Source organism: Tenrec ecaudatus, chromosome 1 (genome assembly GCF_050624435.1).
Source record: "Tenrec ecaudatus isolate mTenEca1 chromosome 1, mTenEca1.hap1, whole genome shotgun sequence".
NCBI classification, from domain to species: domain Eukaryota; kingdom Metazoa; phylum Chordata; class Mammalia; order Afrosoricida; family Tenrecidae; genus Tenrec; species Tenrec ecaudatus.
The window spans coordinates 122,405,948-122,426,881 of NC_134530.1; the positions used below are offsets into that span (position 1 = coordinate 122,405,948).

General features: G+C 41.6%; 1 pseudogene; it reads left to right on the top strand.

Moving 5' to 3' along the window:
- The window catches only part of LOC142434799 (prefoldin subunit 6-like), an 82,946-nt pseudogene continuing 62,012 nt past the window's right edge, over positions 1-20,934 (top strand).

Below are 20,934 nucleotides of genomic sequence, written 5' to 3' on the forward strand. Positions count from 1 at the left end.
ATGACTCAAGCACTTTACCAATCAGAGAAGAATGCAAATTCTTCTCAAGTATGCACAGACTATTTACCCAAACAAACAATAAGGTGGTCAACCCCCCAAGTCTCTATACATTTGAAAGAAAGAAAATTATTATATGGTAGAGTTTGGATCACAGTGAAATAGACAACAGAGAAACAAAGCTGAAAGTTGGCGATTGATAAAATTGAGAAACCGCTCACAACACAATAAAAAGAGATACAACATGAAAAACACTCTCAGCGAACAAAGAAGAGACATCACTGCAGGACTTTTATACATTTAGAATAAGGGACTGTTATGAAAACTTCATGCTACTAACTTTCATAGCTTACATGAAATGGATACATTTCTTGAACGATGCAGCTTTTAAGTTGAAGCTGAAGCTGAAGTGAAATAGAAGATACAAATAGCGCCCTATCAGTTAAAGGTGTAAACGTGTAAGTTAAAAGTATTCCCAATGGTTTTGTGTATACACACCAGAAAATGGCAAAGATGACAAATCTTACATAAAACTTCCAGAAAATGGGGAAGAAGGAAGATTTCTCTGCTCTTACACGGTCAATATAACCTTGATACCAAAAAACTGACAAATGGGTAACAAGAAAACGATAAATAACCCTTAACAATAATAGTAACTGAAATTCAGCAACAAGGTTAAAAATCATGTGGGAGTTGTTCCAGGAACAGAGAGATAGTTTAAAACTCAGTAAGTAACCAATGGACGAAAAGAATGGAGTGATTGAGAAACTCTGAAGGGAGCTATCCTTTCCCTGACTGAGGTGATCCAAAGAAGCTACCCTGGCGACATGGAGAAATAGCAACAGCTACACAGGCCTGGAGTTAGGCCATGTCAGGGCGGCAGATGGCAGAGGCACAACTAAACAAAAATAACATCATGAAGGAGGAATTGACCCTACTGGGTAGGTCCAATGTGGTTTTTAAACTCCTGGCCCTGCGTTAGTCAAACAGGACCTAGGGGAGGCCCAAGCTAGCGTGGGTAAGGAGCTGGACTCTATTACAGCTGAAGTCAAGCACTGGGAATGCCAGCTTTGGGACCTGGAGAAGCAGTCAGAGGGACAGGAAAGCCTCGCTCCGCTGCAATAGGATTCCAACAGGCCCAGGCAGCACAGGCAGGGACTCTTGAGAAGGCCAGACCTTGTGGGGGAAGGGAAAGGGAGGGAACGGGTCAGTTGTACGGTCTATACTGCAGCTAATAAATGTGAAAACACCAAAAATTATACCAAAAAAAAGAATAAAGGAGCAAAGCTACGTTATCATCTCAGTAGATACAAAACAATGATTTTACATGATTAAATACCAGCATAATAAAAAGAAATAAAATAAATAAATAAAAATTTAGGAGTATAGGCATAGGAAGGAACCTCCTAATTCTGACAGAAGGCATCTATTTAAAAAATATTCAGCTGACATGAGATGGAGTCATAAAAAACTGAGCAGCAGGCTAGGAAGGTCTGCTCCCACCACCAGCATTTCACAGGATAAAACGGGTCTCTAAAAACAAAACAAAAACCCCAAACTCACTGCATTGAGACTTTCTCCCTGGAATCTGGGGCTGGTGGTTTTGAACTGCTGACCTTGCATCTAGTAGCCTAACGCCCAACCCTCTATGTACTTACAGATAACAACAACAAAAAGCATATTTTAAACATGTACTAACAAGTGAGTTTAGCAATGTAATAGGATGGAAGGTCCAAATCACAATGAATTTTTTTTATCTGTCTACGAACAATGAACAAGCGGATGTAAAAGATACCATCAACAGGAAGAAGGAGTCCTGGTGGGGTAGTGGTTACGCCTTGGGCTGTGATCAGTCTGGTTGGGAGTTAAAACCACCGGCAGCTCCGCCAGAGAGACTCTGGGTTTTCTACTCCCTGGAGAGTTATAGTCTCAGAACCCCTCACGGGCCGCTCGATGCCTCAGGCCCTGAGATTTTGAATACCCATCAGTGTGTACCGTTGTTGATTGAGTTGCTGTGGAATTGATTCTGACTAATGGCAGCCCTGTGTGGGTGGAGCAGAATTTCTCCACAGAATTCTCAAAGATAGGACCTTTTGGAAGTAGATGGCCAGGCCAGGTCCGCAAGATTCCTACGTGGGTTTGAACCATCAGCCTTTCTGCGAAACATGGTGCACTTACCTGTTTGCACTACCCAAGGAGGAAGTTCACAAGCAAAGACAAAGGCAAAAAACAATCTTGTCAACGAGCAAAGAAGGCTTGTACCATCCCCGAAGTCTTACAATAAGGCCGAGTTTTCTCAGCAGAGAGGAATGTTGATGGCGTTGCATCCCTCACAGCCACCGCCCTCACAACCGAACAAAGCGCTGTCCTGTGCTCTGTCATCCTCTAAAAATCATTCATAAAGTTTTAATTGTGTTAATTATGTATTTAATTCTGAAGTTCTACTTCTCCCTTTGTCTAAATGCCTGGCTGGCTATTTTTCATACTCTTCTTGTATTCCTTAGTTGCTTTATTTATTTTATTTCTTTAAAGTACCAAACAAATATTTTCCACCTAATAATTTGAATATTTGGAGTCTTTATAGATCCAATTGTTCCGATTTTTGTTTCGATTAATTCTTATTTTTGGTGGCTTGGCTCTACAAGCATCGTGTGAGTGTGTGTTCATTTTCCTTGAAACTTTTATTCACGGCATTTTTCTAGAGTGTATGTGTCTAATCTTCCAGACGCTTACGAGCACTTTAAATCTGTGACTTGAATCTCTGGGGCCATACCAATATGTAAGTATATGAGTTCCAAAATTTCTATGTGCATTTGAACCATCTACCTTACTGCTAAGAGCCCTGTACTTAATAATCAATACAAACAAAAATTATCATAACTGTGCATACAAAATTGCACATATGAACATTATTAGTAGGAAAATATGAAAATTATTCATTTAATATTTAAATGAATAAAATATAACTAAAGATTAGGAAAGTATGAAATATACCCAGGCAGGTAGATGTATTTATATCTAACCTAATACGTATTTATGCATACCTTTAAGAACCCAGATTGAGTTTGGAAAATCACCTTACTAATCATGAGTGATGGCATAATGTTCAAGTTCAAAATGCAAAAGAATTGTTTTTATGTGGCTCCACCTTTCCATGGGGTTTCTATGTTGGGTGTCTAACCTTCCAGAAGCCCCCTGGAGAAAGATGAGGCTGTCTTCTTCCATAACGAGTTCCACTCTTGAAGACCCGCTACAGGGCCGATACGGGTCGCAATGGCTGTGGGTTTCTGTGACTCCTACTTTGCTGCCTTAGTGACAATGTCCAGTAAGCTCTGGACTGTTAACGACAAGGTCCTCAGTTCAAATCCACCAGATGATTCTCAGGAGAAAGATTAGTGATCTGCTCCTATGAAGATTTACAACCTCCGAAACTTTATATAGGTGTTATGCAGTTTAATAATTATTATATAGGTATAATTATAGCCCTTTAAAATATTATGCAGGTATAATTTTCAAAATTATATATAATTTTGTATGCTAAAAATCATTTTATTGGGCACTCATACAACTCTTATCACAGTCCATACATATATCAATTGTATAAAACACATTTGCAAATTTGTTACCCTCATCATTCTTGAAACATTTGCTCTCCACATAAGCCCCTGGCATCAGCTCCTCATTTTCCCCCCTCCCTGCTCCCTCATGAACCCTTGATAATTTATAAGTTTTTATTTTGTCATATCTTGCCCTGTCCGACATCTCCCTTCACCCACTTTTTCTGTTGTCCGACCCCAGGGAGGAGGTCATATGCAGATCCCTGTAATCGGTTGCATGTTTTTACCGGAAATGTTCTTCACCTTGTCATGTTGTTGAAAAGACTGTCTTAGGTTCTTGTTTTTCCATGAACCATCAGAGTATAATTTTCCGGTTTCAATGTAATTCTAAACAAATGGATATTATCCACTTGTAGATGCCCTTCCAATGTTGGAGAGTGGGATGCTAGTCCCTTTATGTTCCCACCAGTTGAAAACGGTCACTAAAAGCCATGTAGGGAGTAAGATGCACTTATTAATTGATGCCCTATTATTCCAGAATTCACAAGCTCCTGGAAAAGTGGGAGAGATTGCAAGCTGAGAACCCCATGTCCTACTGCATATTTCTATCTGAAGAACTGAGTGTGTAAAGTGAGATCCAAGACATTTACCTAACCAGTTGCATGGAAGTTTTAGGTCTGTTTCATAAATTTAATTATGGCAAAATGGAGACTCTGAAAGAATGTAGGTCTTGATATAGTTGCAGGTCAAATCACTTACTTATGGAGAAACAAAAAGAGGTTTGGCTAGTCTAAGAAAACTGAAAGTAAGAGATGAGAGAGTATGTTTCTTGACAACCCTTTGTGGAAGTGGTCTGTATACACAGTGTTCTTTGAATTCCTATAAGCCATTTTTTTTCTCTAGGAAAGGAGCAAATAAGGATTGGGAGAATTGTTTAATATGTTCTCCTTGCTAGTACTTCCCAAATGAGATGGCTTTTCCTATTGTCTGTAAGGTATGGCGGGACACAGAAATAGCAATAGTGTTGCTTCCTATACATAATTTATTTAATCATTTCTTTAATATCAGGCCTGTAGGTTGTTTTTCATTGTTGATGCCGCAGTGAACATATTTGCATATACACCTTTGGCCACATCTTATATTATTTCCTAGAGAAATGTTGGTTCCTGGAAAAGGGCCTGGTTATCAAGAACATTCTAAAAAGGCTGAGTGCTCCAATTCATATTCCCCTGGAATGGTCTTGCCATACTGTGCCAGAATTGCAAATGACTATAAAAAAAGATTTGACCAACAGATTTCTAAAAAGATAGAATTTAATTATTCAATAAATTCATTTTATTCTAATTAAAGCTGTATAATTTTCTTGTGTCTAGCTGTTTATATTGGGCAAGTCCTTTGCCTGTTTCTATTGTGGAAGTGGTTTTTATTTGTAATTTTCTCTGTAAAGCTCTTTACCTTTTAATGGGAATTGCTGGGTGGTGCAAATAATTAAACACTCAACTACTAGCTGAAAGGTTGTTGCCCCAAACCCGCCAACAGATGCCTCAGACAATCCAGACCACTGCCATCTAGTCTATTCCAGCCCAAAGCAACAGAAGCTGTAACACTTTACAGAAGCAGACAGCCTCATCTTTCTCCTGCAGAGTGGCTGGTGGGTTTGAACCACCTACCTTGAGGTTAGCAGTACAATGACCACCACAAAGGCTTTGCTTCTGAAAGGTCAGAGCCTTGGAAACCTCCTGGGGCAGTTCTCTTCGGCACATGTTGGGTCCCTGTGAGTCAGAATTGACTCCACAGCAAGGAAGGACAACAGCAATACTGGTTTACTGACAACAACACGGCAGGGTTTGTGGCCAGTTTTCCTCGCCGCCGTGTCCTGCATTTCCTGTTACTTGTTATCTAACTGTTACAAATCCCCTTTTTTGGAATTACAGGTGGGCACATGACCCCCTCTCTAGGCACTACATTTTCAAACCCTTCCTGCTAAACAGAGACATTGGCTAATTGTTGCCCGTGGGATAGGAGTACCCGGTGATGGCTGACATTTGCTGACAGATCTGGAGACAGTGGAGATGCTTCCTCCCTGCCCTTCCTCCCACCCCCCACAAAACTCCAGGGGCAGCAGAGGCTCCGGAGCAATTATGCTCAAGGAGATGGAGATGCAAAGTCTTGGAAAGAATTTGAGGGAATTTGATCTTAGGTGAGAGAACATAAACTGCTTTATTCTGTAAGCTACCATATTTTTGACTCATTATTAACTCCTAAACTATTTCTTTATGAAGTTTTAGAATGCTTTTATGCAGAAAGTTCTTTTCTCAAGCCACTGTCTTATAGTAATCAATACTTTCCCATACCTTTATAGTAGACGTTTTTGAAATGTTTGTTTGCTGATTGTATTTCATATGACTTCTGTTTATGAAGCCTAGGGAAGATAGATGTGTACAGACAAGCACTGGAGACATCATCACCTAGGGGCACGGCAGGGCAAGTGGGGTGGGCTGGAGGACAAGAATGGGGGAGCTAACAATAATGAGTACCCAAAAAAGCATGTTCTGAAATTGATTATGGTGATGATTGCGCAAATCTTCTAGTAAAATTAAATGATTAAATTTTATGATATGTGAAGTAGATCCCAATAAAAGTCTAATAATAAAAAAGTAACGTTTTAATATGAGGATTTAATTTTATTTGAGCATGAGACCAAGTTGCATCATTTTATCCAGCCCCCAAATTTATTCACTTGTTTCAGCACCGGTTAATGAATAATAATTTATACTCCAATGATTTACAGTGCCATCTCAGTATGAGTTAAATCTTATAAAGTTTAATATTTCTGGAATATCTGTTCTGCTTCACTTCTTTCATTTCCATATTATGTAGATAATATATAGCATTTTTGATATTATTACTTTAGAGTATGACTTAATGGAACAGCTCTTCATTCTTTGAACTTACATTTCAAAATTTTCTTCACTATTTTTTCCACTCATTTATTATATGTATTCTGGAGTCACTTTGTCAAGTCTTTGCTGTTCCCATTCCACGTGAAATAGTCTTGCTATGATTTGGATCAGTAATGAATTAATTTTACATTAATCTACATTAATTTTAAGTCATTAATATTTTTATAATAACGAATCTAAGAATATGGCATATCACTACATTTATTTGTTATAGCTGACACAAGCTCAGTAGTTCTCTTCATACAACCCTCTACATTTGTTGTTAATATAAATAAACAAATTAAGTAACACATAATTAAATATTACACTTTCTCATATATGAATAGACTTTTCCTATTCTATTTTCCAAATAACTATTCAGATATGCTACAAAGCTCTGGCTTATTGCATTTTCATTTTGTAGGCGATCTGTTGTTTTGCTGGCTTCCTCCTGCAGAAGGGGTGCTGGCATTGACTAGCACACAGCACACAGCACTGGGTAGGTGAGATGGGCAGCAGCTTATGAACCATATGCACTCGTGTCCTGGGGTAAAGGACAAAATGGGCACCACGCGGGGCAACACCAGTGCTGCATTCAGGAACCCACTGAGCCAGCAGGAACTGTGGGGAGCAGGCTTTGTAGTGACAAGAGGCTGAGGTGGTTCCCCCATTCCTGTGGATGTGGGACTTGCTTGGAGAATTTCATAGGCTGCAAGGGAGTGAAATCTACTGTGTAGAGGACTGGGTGGGAGAGCACCTGGACTGATTGATAGAACTTCCTGTTAGGTGGAGGGCGTCATTGGTAAGAGCAAGGGAACTCACAACTGGGCTTGCAGGTCTCTGGAAGGCTCAATTATCTGAAATTTTAGAGCTTGCTATATGCCTATTTAGTAACTTTGTTTATCATCTGATTCCTTTTTATGCATTTCATATGCATTGTGATAGAGCTCCTCGATTGATTCTGCACAATTCCTGGCATGCTTTTATCCCGTGACAGTTCTCCTTACTGTTTCTAATGTGGATCATATTTCATTTTCAGTTTCCTTGTAACCTGTACTTATCCCCGCCACATCCTCTTTCATCTCCGTCTATTGGTGTTATAAATACACTTCTCAGCTCCTTTACTGAAAGCCATTTAGTTTGGATGTTTAAAAGAAAGATGTGTGCACAAGACTTTTAAAAGCAGGTTTTGTAATACAGTGATTGGAATCATAAACGTCCTAAGTACAGGGAAGCCGTATTATTGACATGGCTTATTTGTTACAATCTAATGTTTTGTTGTATATGTTAAGTCTGACAATGTTTGCTTTTTTTTTTTTCTCAGCCAACATTTATTTTTATGAGTGTTTAATAAATAGAAACCTTATTTGATTTACACCCTCTGGGTAGGCAAGGCATCTTGCCTTGGTAAATTTCCTTCTTCTAGCTGTGTCAGCCAGGGTCCCGGCAGGAAACAGATGGTACGCTTTAATTGGGTAATTCGAGGAGAGTCTGATGAAGAGACTATTTTCAAGCATGTGGAGGAGGAGCAGGGCAAACTCACAAGGGATGATGCCATACTCCAGAGTGAGTGATGCCCCAGGCCTAAGTGCTCTTGAAAAGGAGTGGCTACGAGAACCCAGGGAAGGTGAGAAAACGGTGGGGAGACAACCTCCCCACTGGAGAAGTGTCTTTTAGTTGCGGGGTGCTCCTGGTTAAAAGGAATCAAGCTTGGGGAATAAATAACCAGTGTCTCTCTTTCTCATCCTCTCTCTTGGCCAAACTCAACGGACAGTTAGAAGGATAAGGATTCTGTTACTCGGGCCTTTAAGCTCAGTCCCTGGGGACTGAGTCTGGGGTGAGGAAGAGTTGGCAAAAGATCCAAAGAAAGTCCATCAATGAAAGAGTCCTTACCTTTTCATTCATTGGTTCAAATGCTCTTTGCTCTCACCGGCTACGTTTCTCAGTTTGGTGGGTGAGCTGAACGGAGGTAGCCGTTTGGGAACATTCATGGTCAAGTGCTCATTTACTAAGGAAGCAAAGGAAAAGCTAGCCAAGAGGTTGATTCTCAGGTGGTAGTTGAATAACACAAACTAGCACCGCAGGTTGGAGAAGAGCTGGTAAATATGGAGTTGCCCCACGGATCATCTTAGAAGCTTTTACTATGTGATCTTATATCAGAGCAATGCCAATATTTAAAGAAGAATATTACAAATAAAAATTCAATTTGTGTATCTCATTTAAATAGGTTGACATACATACACTGAAGTGTAGTACTAGCACCTGTTGTCCTCTTTTGTTTTGCTTAAGGAAACTTGCACAAATTTTTCATTTCCAGAAAAATGCTGTCCTACTGCCCTGACTTGCTGCCATCATGTCAATATTGACTCATAGTGACCCTGTAACGTGGAGCAGAATGACCCCTGTGGGTTTCCAAGACTTAACCTGTTTCCAGGAACAGATAGCCTCGTCTTTTATTTTGCAAACAGGTTTATTGGCCTATAATTAACATGTCATACAATTCAATAGTTCAATCACATCAAGAAGAGTTGTACAATCATCACCACAATCAATTTCTTCATTCTTATACTCATCTTTATTAGCTCCCATCCTCCCCAACCTCCCCTTCCATATCCTCAAGGAACCGTACATCCAGTAACTGTCTCTATAGGTTTACATAACCTGGACTTCATATCCAGAAAAACATTTAAAAACAAACAAAACTAACAATAACAAAGTAAAACAAGTTAAAAACTTCAGGCAAAAAGAAAGCAGAAATATTAAAAACTAGAAAAAAATGAAATGGATCATAAACTAGATCAAACGATAGGGTGTTAAATTTTAACCTAACTGCTTCTGAAGCAAGCTGCTTTCCAATGCATTCTGTCTGATGGCAAGGCTGTTCCCATCCCTGGTCCATAGTCAGAGGGGATTATCCAGGTGCTTAATCCATATATATTTCCCCATTACTTAAAAAAAAACTGAAACAGCTTGAAGATGGGTCAAGGAGATATTGAATAATAAGGTATCACATTGGATCTAACCACACCGGTTAAAATCGACTTTACAATGCTTTCTGTCTGTTAACCAGAATTCACATCCCTCGACTATGCTCAAGAGGGGATTCCCCAGAGGATTCGCCCACGTGTGGACTCTGCAGATGGATTTTGGCTTTCCACTGTCATCCACAGCCTTCTGCAAACCAAGTGTACATAATTTAAGCTCTGAAGTCATTCCCTTATTTAGATTTCGATTATATTATTTACAACCCTTGGATCACACAGGCTGGTGTGCTTCTTGCATGTGAGTTTAGCAACTTTAGTTAGACGGCTGCTCACTTGAGAACAAGCCGTTTTAACCCAAACACTATTCTTTCTGACAGCCAACACCATCTAGTCCCTTCACCTTGCTACAGTCCCCATATCCTCAGTGACCTCTTCAGCAAGCAGAAGCCTCATCTTTTTCCTACAGAGCGGCTCGTGGATTCATGCTGCTGATCTTGTGGTTAGCAATCCAATTTGCACGCAGTACGCCCCACTGCCTACAGTAGTCTTTATACCGCTTGTCTCCTGAAAGCGCCCACTCCTCTGCAAGGCCTCCCAACACGCTATATTTCTGTTATATCAGACAGCACCTTGGGACATCTGTTCTTGCTATTGTTCTTGGGAGACTCATCCAGCATGATTATTGCGCTTCCTGTCCTCATACCACTAGAGAGTGAAGTTCAGGTAAGCAGGCAAGAGGCACAATCTCGGAGTCACAGAGGGAGAAAGTTGTGGACAGGTTAATAGCTCTGTCACGTCTTCTCTTTTCCTCCCTGTCTGCCTCTATGTACCTTACAAAGAAGGAAGAGGATTTATGAAAACGCTGTCTGGTCTGGCTCTGCCTAGTAATGGGAATTACTGTGCCAACTTTGCCCCCATGGTGTGTAGAGCACTTTTAAATCCCACAGAGGGAAGTGCATTTGTTGGAAAGCTGTTGCCACTATTACATTTGCATGGTGGAGCTCGGTTTCCCCAGAGAGCAGCCTGCAAAGGTGTGTGAGTTTTGCCCACAGAAGATTTTCCTTAAAGCCTATTAGCCCTTTGACGTGAGATGTGTACATCTGGAGACCGTTATTGCCAGGGAAACCGAGCAGCTATGAGGTGTCGTCATCTTGACTGGAGGTGGTAGGTGGTGGTACCTGCTGCCCACGATGCCTGCTAAGCTTCTTAGCGATCCCATCTTGGGTTGTTCCCAAGTGTCACCGTGAGCACGCTCAGCGTCCCACATCCTGGGGTTTCAAAGGCTGTGTGGAGTAGTAGCATTATGTCTTTCCTGGCCTGCCAACCCGATTTCACGGAGTCGTTGAAAAACAGTCCCTGCAGGGAAGTCCACGGTTGTTTTGACATTTGGGACTGAAAATATTTGCCACGTAACCTTTGCATCAGAGGACCCAAAGCTAGGGACAAAGAACACATATGTTTGCTTCAATGTGAGCATTGGGGGTGGTGCTCAATGTGGAGGAAGGCAGGGAAACAGAGGGAGAAGATAAAAAGAAAAGTACCCATCCAGACTGTCTTCTGCTGCTCTTTGAATGTAAGGGCTGGACAATCTTTACTAAGCATGAGAATGTGAATGACCATTGGCCTAAATCCTTAGTCTTCAAGGACTCTGCTGAGGCTGTGGCGTTGAGAAGGGGTGTCAGGAGCTGGAGCATGTATAGAGTGTCGGAGCATCGCCGGGCATGTTCACCATTTAGTTGTATCCTCTTTGAGCATTTTCATACAGAACGTCGTGAGGTTTCTCTTTTTGAATAACCAAGTGATGAGGTTGGGGGTGGTAGGAGGACCTCTCAGTTGCGGAGGATCGTAAGGTAAGACAGGAGTCTCTGAAATGAAAGAGTATCTGACTTTCTTCTACCACCTTCCTCATTAATTCCTGAAGCTTGGGAGTCTTATTGATCTTTGTAGTTTCCACAAAATCTCAAGTGTCTTTCTAATGGAGGATTAAGAAACGTTTCCTGAATGACAGGCTGGAGAAAAAACACGCCAAAGCATGGTCGTCAACAAGGCCTCTCCCTCCATCACGTCTCTATGGTCAGTCCACTTTCTGGTAGAAGGTCCCAGAAGGACAAGAGAAAAAGACCACAGGCCTTCAGACCTTCCCTAACACACTCCTTGTTTACACCATGACATTCTTCTATCTGAGTCCTCAATGTTGGCCCGGGGTTAGAGGGAGAAGACAAGGGATAGGAAGGGGGCACGATGACACCTCCACCCCTTCTCTTAAATGGAGTGGCTTCTAATTCATCTATTTTTTTTTTTTACCACGAGTTGGCTTCGACCTGAAGGCAGTGAGTTTGGTTTGGTCGAGAGTTGGGATCGGTGCAGTGGCAGTCAGTGTGGTTTTGTTTCGCAGAGGATTTGTTAAACAGCTTTACAAATACTACTGGGACTTCTGTTTAAACATGGCAGACTCATCAGATATATTTATTTCCTCTTCCACTTGACATTTTTAAATTAAGATCCTATTCAAAGAATGAAATAAATTATTTCAACACACGAGGACAAAGCAGTAGAGAAGCAGACACCAGATAGTGGAGGCAAACACATCTGTGGAATGTAGAAAGTAGATGGAGAGTACTAAATAACTTTGGAGAGCATTCAAGACAGTGATAGAAATAAAATATGAGCAGATTCACCCAATAAAACCTCAGGAACATTCAGGTTGGAGACTGGTATGAGAAAAGATGTAAACGTGGAGCAGAAATCAGGAGATTCCATAAACTCAAACCAAGTCTGCTGCCATCAAGTCTAACTCATAATGGCCCCATATTGGGTTTCCGAGACTGTGACTCTTGATGGGTGCAGAGAGCTTGATCTTTCTCCTGAGGAATGTTGTCATCACCGCCATTGTTGTTAGGTGTCATTGAGTTGGTTCTGATCCGTAACAAACCCATGTACAACAGAGAAAATCCTGCCCAGTCCTGCACCATCCCCACAGTTTTTGAGCCCATGGCTGTGACCACTTTTTCCCTCTATCTCTTGGAGGGCCTGCATCTCTTTTGCTGGCACCCCACCAGGAAGGATACTTATCTTCTGGGACTGGTCTCTCTTGACAAATGTCCAGAGAATGAGAGACACAGTCGCAACTTTCTTGCCTCAAAGTAGCATTCTGTTGGACTTCTTCCAAGAGAGTTCTGTTTGTTCTTTTGGCAGTCCATGGTACTTTCAATATTCTTCTCCAGCACCGTGATTCAAATGGGTTGATTCTTCCTCATTCAATGTGCAACTCTCATACGCATATGAGATCATTGGAAAAGAAACATGGCTGGGGGCAGGCACACCTTAGTCCTCAAAGTAGCATCCTAGCTTGTCATCACTTTAAAGAGATCATGTGCATCAGGTTTGCTCAATGCAATGTGCCCTTCCATCGCTTGACTGCTTCATCCATGAGCATTGATTGTGGAGCAGAGCAAGATGAAATTCTTGACAATGTCAATCTTTTCTTCATGTATCATGGTGTTAGCTATTCATCCAGCCGAGAGAATTTTTGTTTTCTTTATATTGGGTTGTAATCCACACTGAAGGCTGCAAGTCTCAATCTTCATCAGCAAGTACTTAAATTCTCCTCACTTTCAGCAAGCAAGATTGTGTCATCTACACATCTCAGGTTATTATAAGCCTTTCTCCAATGCTGATGCCACATTAATATTCATATTGTAAGCTAGGCAGAGGTTGGCAAGGCAAGAAGAGGTTATAATGGAAGAAATCTGGCAAGAAAGGTGTAGTCTGACCTTGGCCAGACCCAAACCCTTACTTTCTCCCCTCCTTCACATCTTATTCCCTTGTCCATCCCTACTGACTACAGAGATTTACTTTTTATAAAAGCAGGGAGACTAGAGTCAGAGCATGGCCACACTGGAGGGTGAACGATGAGAAGCAGAATCTAAAGGAGGGGATTAAGTAAGGGTTGTATTGACTGACATGGCCCTGGCACATTTGCCCTGTCCTGCTTAGAGATTCGATTTTTTGTTTTTTTTAAAAAAAATCATTTTATTGGGGGTTCATACAACTCTTAACACAATCCATAAATACATCATTTGTGTAAAGCACATTTGTACATTCATTGCCCTCATCATTCTCAAAACATTTGCTCTCCACTTAAGCCCTTGGCATCAGCTTCTCATCCCTCGCTCCCCGCTCCCCACTCCCTCATGAACCCTTGATAATTTATAAATTATTATTTTGTCATATCTTACACTGCCTGATGTCTCCCTTCACCCACTTTTGTGTTGTCCATCCCCCAGAGAGGAGTTTATATGTAGATCCCTGTAATCAGTTATCGGGTATCAAAGAACAAAAAAACATATCATTGTGTGCTCACCTCCCTGATACAAGACAAATGGGTGCATAAGCACATGTGGTAAAGAAAGCCGAGGGTGCACGGCTATCAAAAGATATAGTATCTGGGGTCTTAAAGGCTATAAGGTAAACAAGCGACCATCTAGCAGAGAAGCAACAAGCCCACATGACAAAAGCACACCAGCCTGTGTGATCATGAGGTGTCAAAGGGATTAGGTATCAGGCATCCAAGAAATGAGGGGGAGTAGGGTGTGGGGAATCAAAGCCCATTTGTAGGCAACTGGGCCTTCCCTTATGGAATGGTCATGGGGAGGAGATAAGCCAGTCAGAGTGCATTGTAGCAACGATGAAACATAGAACTTTCCTCTAGTTCCTAAATGCTTCCCCCCGCCCCATTATCATGATCCCAATTCTACCCTATAAATCTGGCTAGACCAGAAGATGTACACTGGTACAGATAGGAACTGGAAACACAGGGAATCCAGGGTAGATGATCCCTTCAGGACCAGTGGTGAGAGTGGTGATACTGGGAGGGTAGAGGGAGGGTGGGGTGGAAAGGGGGTAGCAAGAATAGATGTTTTGAGTAACACATGTAAAGCCTTTAGGCAGGAATCTCAAGAAGTCTTATCTTGAGAAACCAAAGAATGCTAGAAGGGAAAAAAACAAATACCAAAAGCCCCCAAAATTATGTGAATTAATGTATGACACTGTCTTCTTTACCTTTAATGGAAATTGTGCAAGGTAAGTATCAACATCCCAATTTCACACATGAAGCAATCGACTGTCAGAGACATGGAGTGTTATGCCTGTAGAAAAGCTGAGACTGAACCCCGGGTCTTCAGATGATAGACCTGTTCTAGTTCCAGAACACGTGTGCCCTTGTTTATAGTGGACACATGCTCATGGTTTCCCCACATATTGCTAATAGCTTAAAATTCAGATAGAAATCCATTTAGGTGCAATTTCAATGACTGGCCCACTTTGGGATTTCTAGAGATACATTTAAGAAGCCAAGAAATTGCTGTCGGGTAGATTCCAGCTTATGACCGCCCAGTATGTTTCAGAGTAGACTATGCCCCTGGGTCCTTCCGTATCTGTGATCTTTGCAAAGTAGCGTGCTGGGCCTCCTCTGAGCATGGAGTCAAGGAATCTTTTGGTGTACTCAAGTTGTCTCTGAGCGTATTCAAATCACCAACGTTTGGGTCAGTAGTTGCTCACTTAACTGTTGACACTACCCAGGACTCCTCTAAAAGTAGTAGAGTGCCCACGACCTTCGTGACAAATGGGAACTGGAATTTTATTTTGCCAAGAGTGCACAGGGGCCATTTCATCTGATCATCACAATGCCGATTCGAGTTGGTTCAGTGACTACCCTCGTCTTATAAATCGACAAATGGGGCATAGAGATGTGGAGTAACATGCATGAGTCACATGCTAGGCCCTGGTGGAGCTGGATGACACCCCAGGACTTTCAGAGCAGAGTTCACTGCTTTGTTTTGCTACCTTTCAGAACTGGGTGAACTCTCTCTGAACAGTGTGAATGAAGGTTTCACAATCCAAATGAGCCATCAGCATTTAAACACATTGTCCACGACACAGCTGGGAGGGCAGACAGTGTGTGTGGTTAATCTGGTGGATGACGTGCAACACCTGAGTGCAGACCCCTTCCAAGGCCCAATCTCCAGCTTAGCACTTCGCCCACCGTCCATTCCTGCTTCCTAAGAATACACATTCAGGGAAAGCTAATGAGCTTGGCAATTGGAACTTAGAATCTTGTGAAAAGCAAAAGAATGTTAACCCGCCAACAACGTTTGAATCTTGGATTTGAAGTTTAAAAAATAAACACACACACATTTTTTTGCCACGTGGAAGTGGTTGTGAAGTAAATATCCCCCACTGCGCTGATCTTCCATCCTGTCACATGAATGTTTCAGAACGCTCAATATAAATATTAAAACTAATAGCTTCACTCTTCAGCTATTACTCCTCCATCCCCTGAAATCATCATAAAACTTTCAAAGCCTTTTAGAACATTTACACACTTGACTCTGATGGTGGGGAAAGGAGATTCACACAACACAGCCCGTAAGCTTAAATAATAGCAAAGAGCTGTTTATGGAATCATGCTTTATTTATTCATCATTTCAAGTAAAGTTTCCATTTTGATGGAGGGGGAAAAAAATCAAAGTGTAGCTGCCAAGGGAGAAGGCTGAAGTATTGCTTTTCTATACTGAGGACTTGTAAAAAAAAGAAGTCCATGAGAATCCCGGTCCAAGGTCAATCAATGCTAAGACTCTGGATCCGTAAACAGCTAATGGATTGTAAAGACACATACCGGTGTTATGAATTTTTAAAGAGCAACGCTTCAGCACAGAACCCCATAAATCAATGATGACTTATTGGCTGGATCAATTATGCAAACTTTTAAAACATTTAATGACAGGTAATGAACAGATCTCTGGAGGATACCAGTCCACAGCGCTTCTGCACTTGTGGTTACATCTGCTTAAGTGACTTGGGAAGAGGCAGTCGTTTAGAGGAAGCCATTGAAAGTTAAATTTAAGAATTTGGCTAGAGGGAAAGAATAATTACTCTCATCTTCATACTTTCCTTAACTAGTCAAGGAAATGGATTGCATCCTAATGCATAGGTAGCCCAGGTTGATTTTAGACTGGACGTGCCATTCTCTGGGAGCACCTATCCTTGAGTATTTTTGAGAAGGGTTTCTGAAAAGTGACATGAGTGCCAGGAAGAGAAAGACTCAATTAGGAAAGAAGAAAACATCCAGCATGGGTTCTGATTCAGATCGGTTTACAATGGTTGATTGTGAAATGAATTAAAAGTCAAAATGGGATGAAGAGGTAGAGATGGGGTCATGGTGCGGGCATCCAGAAGCAGAGGACAGAAAGCTGGATGGGAGGTGACTGACGCAGCAGAATTTCTCTCATCATCACTTGGGATATAAGCAGGCTCGGGTTGTGCATTCAAATAGTGACCCAATTAAAGATGAAGGGCTTTTGAGGGTAAATTTCTGAACTTAATAGTTCTTTACAGTTTAAACATTGGTCTTCCTTATTGTACAACTTCAGATAAGACTTTAGATTATGAAAAAGATCAAAGTTAAACATGCATTCAGCACTAAGTACGCTTCTTTATGTATAAGCCGTTGACGTTGGTGCTGTATTCCCGTGTTAACACAGTTACAGCAGCACTCAGCTCAGACAAAGCCTTCTAAATGCACCTGGAAACACCAGACATTCTGGTATTTCCATATAGCTCTTGCTCATTTTACTGCTCAGCAGAAGGGCCATAAAAATGAAAATATATAAAGTAAATTGGTTGTAAAATACCTGAGTTCAAGTGTCTCTGGTCTAGGATGGTTTTCTGTGTCATAGAAGCCTCCTTAAAATTATTTGTTGGTTTTCAAAATACTTTCATTTGAGGGGAAATGATAATACCTTAAGGGTATTACTGCCTTTCGATACTCCATGTTTCTCAAAGCTGTTTGCTAACTACCCAACTCATCTGAGAAAATTTGAACATTATTATTATTATTGGTATGTGTCTGATGTGCTTATTAGAGACAAATATTCTTGGTACTGAAGATCAAAAGATAATTTGGTGTGATTTCTAAGCCAAATCCTGTGATATACATTTATTGTTGTAGTCATCTTTGAGGACAAATAAAATTATGACAGCACGTTCAAAATCAAGTCTAAGTAGCCACCTAAGTGAGATGTCAACTAAGTCTACATGAAAGAAGCACACCATCATCAGTCACTGGAGGACTGAAATCCACATAATCTTAAATCGAAGGAGAGATCAGTATCAGAGCCTAAACTGTGAGAATGTGATGTGCAGAAGGCGATGGGTGACAGTGGGAGCCCAGTATTCATTTGTGGAAACAAACATTCAGAAAACTCCCTTTCTCTACAATCAGGGGTGGGGGGAAAGACTACGAAACAGAGTGCTTTTGGAGAGATGAGTATAGAAGATCAAAGGCATAAATTTGACTTCAACAATTAAAACTGTTAGTGGATCTACTTGATGACGCAGCTGGGACCTGATCTGGTTTCCAAAATTTTCTGTATTTTTGGTTTGTAAAATTTTGTTTGTACATATTGAGGTGTATTTTAGAGGGGTTACATCATTCGAGATCACCCTCTTGGAGTTGTGTTATATGTTTTCCCATTTTCTTTGGTATAAAACCCAGGATTGATGAACCTGTAGGGACAGGAAGTAGAATCAGGGTCCTGAGAGGAGGGGGCTACAGTGGTGGTGGGGGTTTGGAGGGATAATAGGGAGACCATATCAAGGAGTTCAGGTAGAAAAAGAATGGCTGGATACCGATTGGGGTAGCAATTGTACAATTCTATTGGGTGTGATTGAACTATGATAGGATATGAAATATGTATTAAATCCCAATTAATTAAAAAAAAGTAAAGGAGGGTGGAAGAAAGGAAGGAAGATAAAATCAAGTCTAAGTTAAAATATATAGCTCCTACTCTGTTGACAATAAAAATAAATAAAAGCTTAAGGTTTAGAGGTAGACAGATGAGGGTTCACATTCTGGCTGTATGATTTGACCAGACACACATTTCCTAAGCATTTTGATCTCTTTTCCTCATCTGTAAAATGACTAGTGGCCAGTCCAAATCCATGGATACATATGGTATCCAACTAAAATGGAGGGGGGGGGGAAAGAAAAAAAAAAGACATGGGTAGCAGGGGAATAGGGCACTAACTCACCCAAGGGGAGAGTATTGCTTATATCTCCACAGGGAAAGAGGGACCAGACTTTAACCCAGTGCTCCAAGCGGTGAAGTCAACATACCAGCATGAAACAGGGAACAAATAGAGAGGCCTAAGGGACCGGCCCCAATCCAGCTACGTGGACAGCCCCCACTCCCCACAGAATAATTCACTTCAGAGGACAGCACTAAAGCTACAGCTCAGGGAGAGGGACATGTCTGAATCAGAGCACACAGGAGCAAATGAAGGGAGAGGAAGAGAGAGTGGAACACATCTTGGGCCACCAAGCCTTGAGGAGGATATCCCTGCTCAAAACAGCTAATGCACAGAGAGGACCACAGGACTGGCCCCACTACAAGACACGACATCCTTCACTAACCCATAGCCCTACAGGGAACAACATTGGAGACACAGTGTGGGAATTGCACCTGATCTGACCCCACTACACTGAGGTGAAACACTAAGGGTGTGCAATAGAACAGCAAGAGGAACAGAGCAACGAAGTCCCCAGGGAATACCAAAAATAGACTTTAGTGCCAGGTTGTGGCACCCCATCAGACTCAGACTGGAAAACACCCCTAAAGGTCACCAAATAGACCTTGAACTATTTACAGCCTTTTTTGGTGTGTGTAGTTATTTTGTTTCCTTTTGTTGCTTTGTTTTGCTCTGTCTCTTCTTCAGGTCTATCTAGATAAGATAGGATAAGCACTCTGAAGGAGAAAACTACAGGACTGACAGTTCTGGAGGGACATAGGAGAGCGGAAGGTGGGAGCAAGGAAGTGGGTGTTAACAAACCCAGGGACAAGGGAACAAGTGATTCAAAATCAATGGTGAGGAGGGTGTAGGAGGCCTGGTAGGGCTTGATCAAAGGCAATGTAACCGAGAGGAATTACTGAAACCCACATGAAGGCTGAACATCATAGTGAGACAAGAGGAAAGTTAAAGGAAATACAGGGAAGAACTAGGAGGTGAAGGGCATTTCCAGAGGTCTAAATATAGGTATGTATGTATATAAATATATTTATATATAACCATGGGGAAATAGCTCTAACTGCATATATTTATAGATCTGGTATTAAGGGAGCAGATGGACATTGGGCCTCTACTCAAGTATTCCTTCAAGGCAAAAAACACTTTGTTCTTTCAGACTGGCATTCCATGATGCTCACCTTCCCAACACGATCGCTGAAGACAAAGCGGGTGCATAAGCAGATGTGGCGAAGAAAGTTGATGGTGCCTGGCTATCAAAAGATATAGCATCTGCAGTCTTAGAGGCTTGAAGATAAACAAGTGGCCATCTAGCTGAGAAACAACAAAGTCCACGTGGAAGCACACCGGCCTGTGTGATCACGAGGTGTCGATAGGATCAGGTGTCAGGCATCAAAGAACAAAAAGTCATATCATTGTGAATGAGGGGGAGTATGGAGTGAAGACCCAAAGTCCATCTGTAGGCAACTGGACATCCCCTTACAGAAGGGTGGTGGGGAGGAGAAGATCCAGTCAGGGTACAGTGTAGCAATGATGAAACTTACAATGTTCCTCTAGTTCCCCTCCCCCATCATGATCCCAATTCTATTTTACAAATCCGGATAGACAAGAAGATGTACACTGGAACAGGTAAGAGCTGGAAACACAGGGAATCCAGGACAGATTAACCCCTCAGGACCAATAATGAGAGAAGCGATACCAGGAGGTGAAGGGGAAGGTGGCAGAGATAGGGGGAACTGATCACAACAATCTACATATAACCTTCTCCCTGGGGAACAGACAACAGCAAAGTGGGTGAAGGGAGATTTCGGACAGTGTAAGATATGAAAATTTGCTTTATAAATTATCAAGGGTTCATGAGGGAGGGAGGGTGGGGAACGGGGGGGGGGGAATGAGGAGCTGATTCCAAGGCTCGAGTAGAAAGAAAATGTTTTGCGAATGGTGATGGCAACAAAAGTACAAATGTGCTTGATACAATGGATATATGTATAGATTGTGATAAGATTGTATGAGCCCCCAATAAAATGATTAAAAACTAATAAAATGACTAGTATAATTTTTAGCTTGCAAAACAATAAAACAACAGCTGCAACAACAAGCCAGCATACAGGAGGTAATCAGTAAATGACCGTGGGTTTACAAATATCCCCAAAAGCAAACACAGTGAAATGGCACCAGAGCAAGAGTTGCTTTTCGTTTCAAGGACGTTACCATCCCTTTGAGGGGCAGTCCAGTTCAATGGATAGAGCTCTCCTTTCACTGGAGAGACCTCACTTCAATTCCCGATCGATGTACCCACCTGCTGTCACCACCTGCCCATCAGTGAAAGCTTGGCAGCTGCTATGATGTTGAACATGACCAAGTCATCGGAGC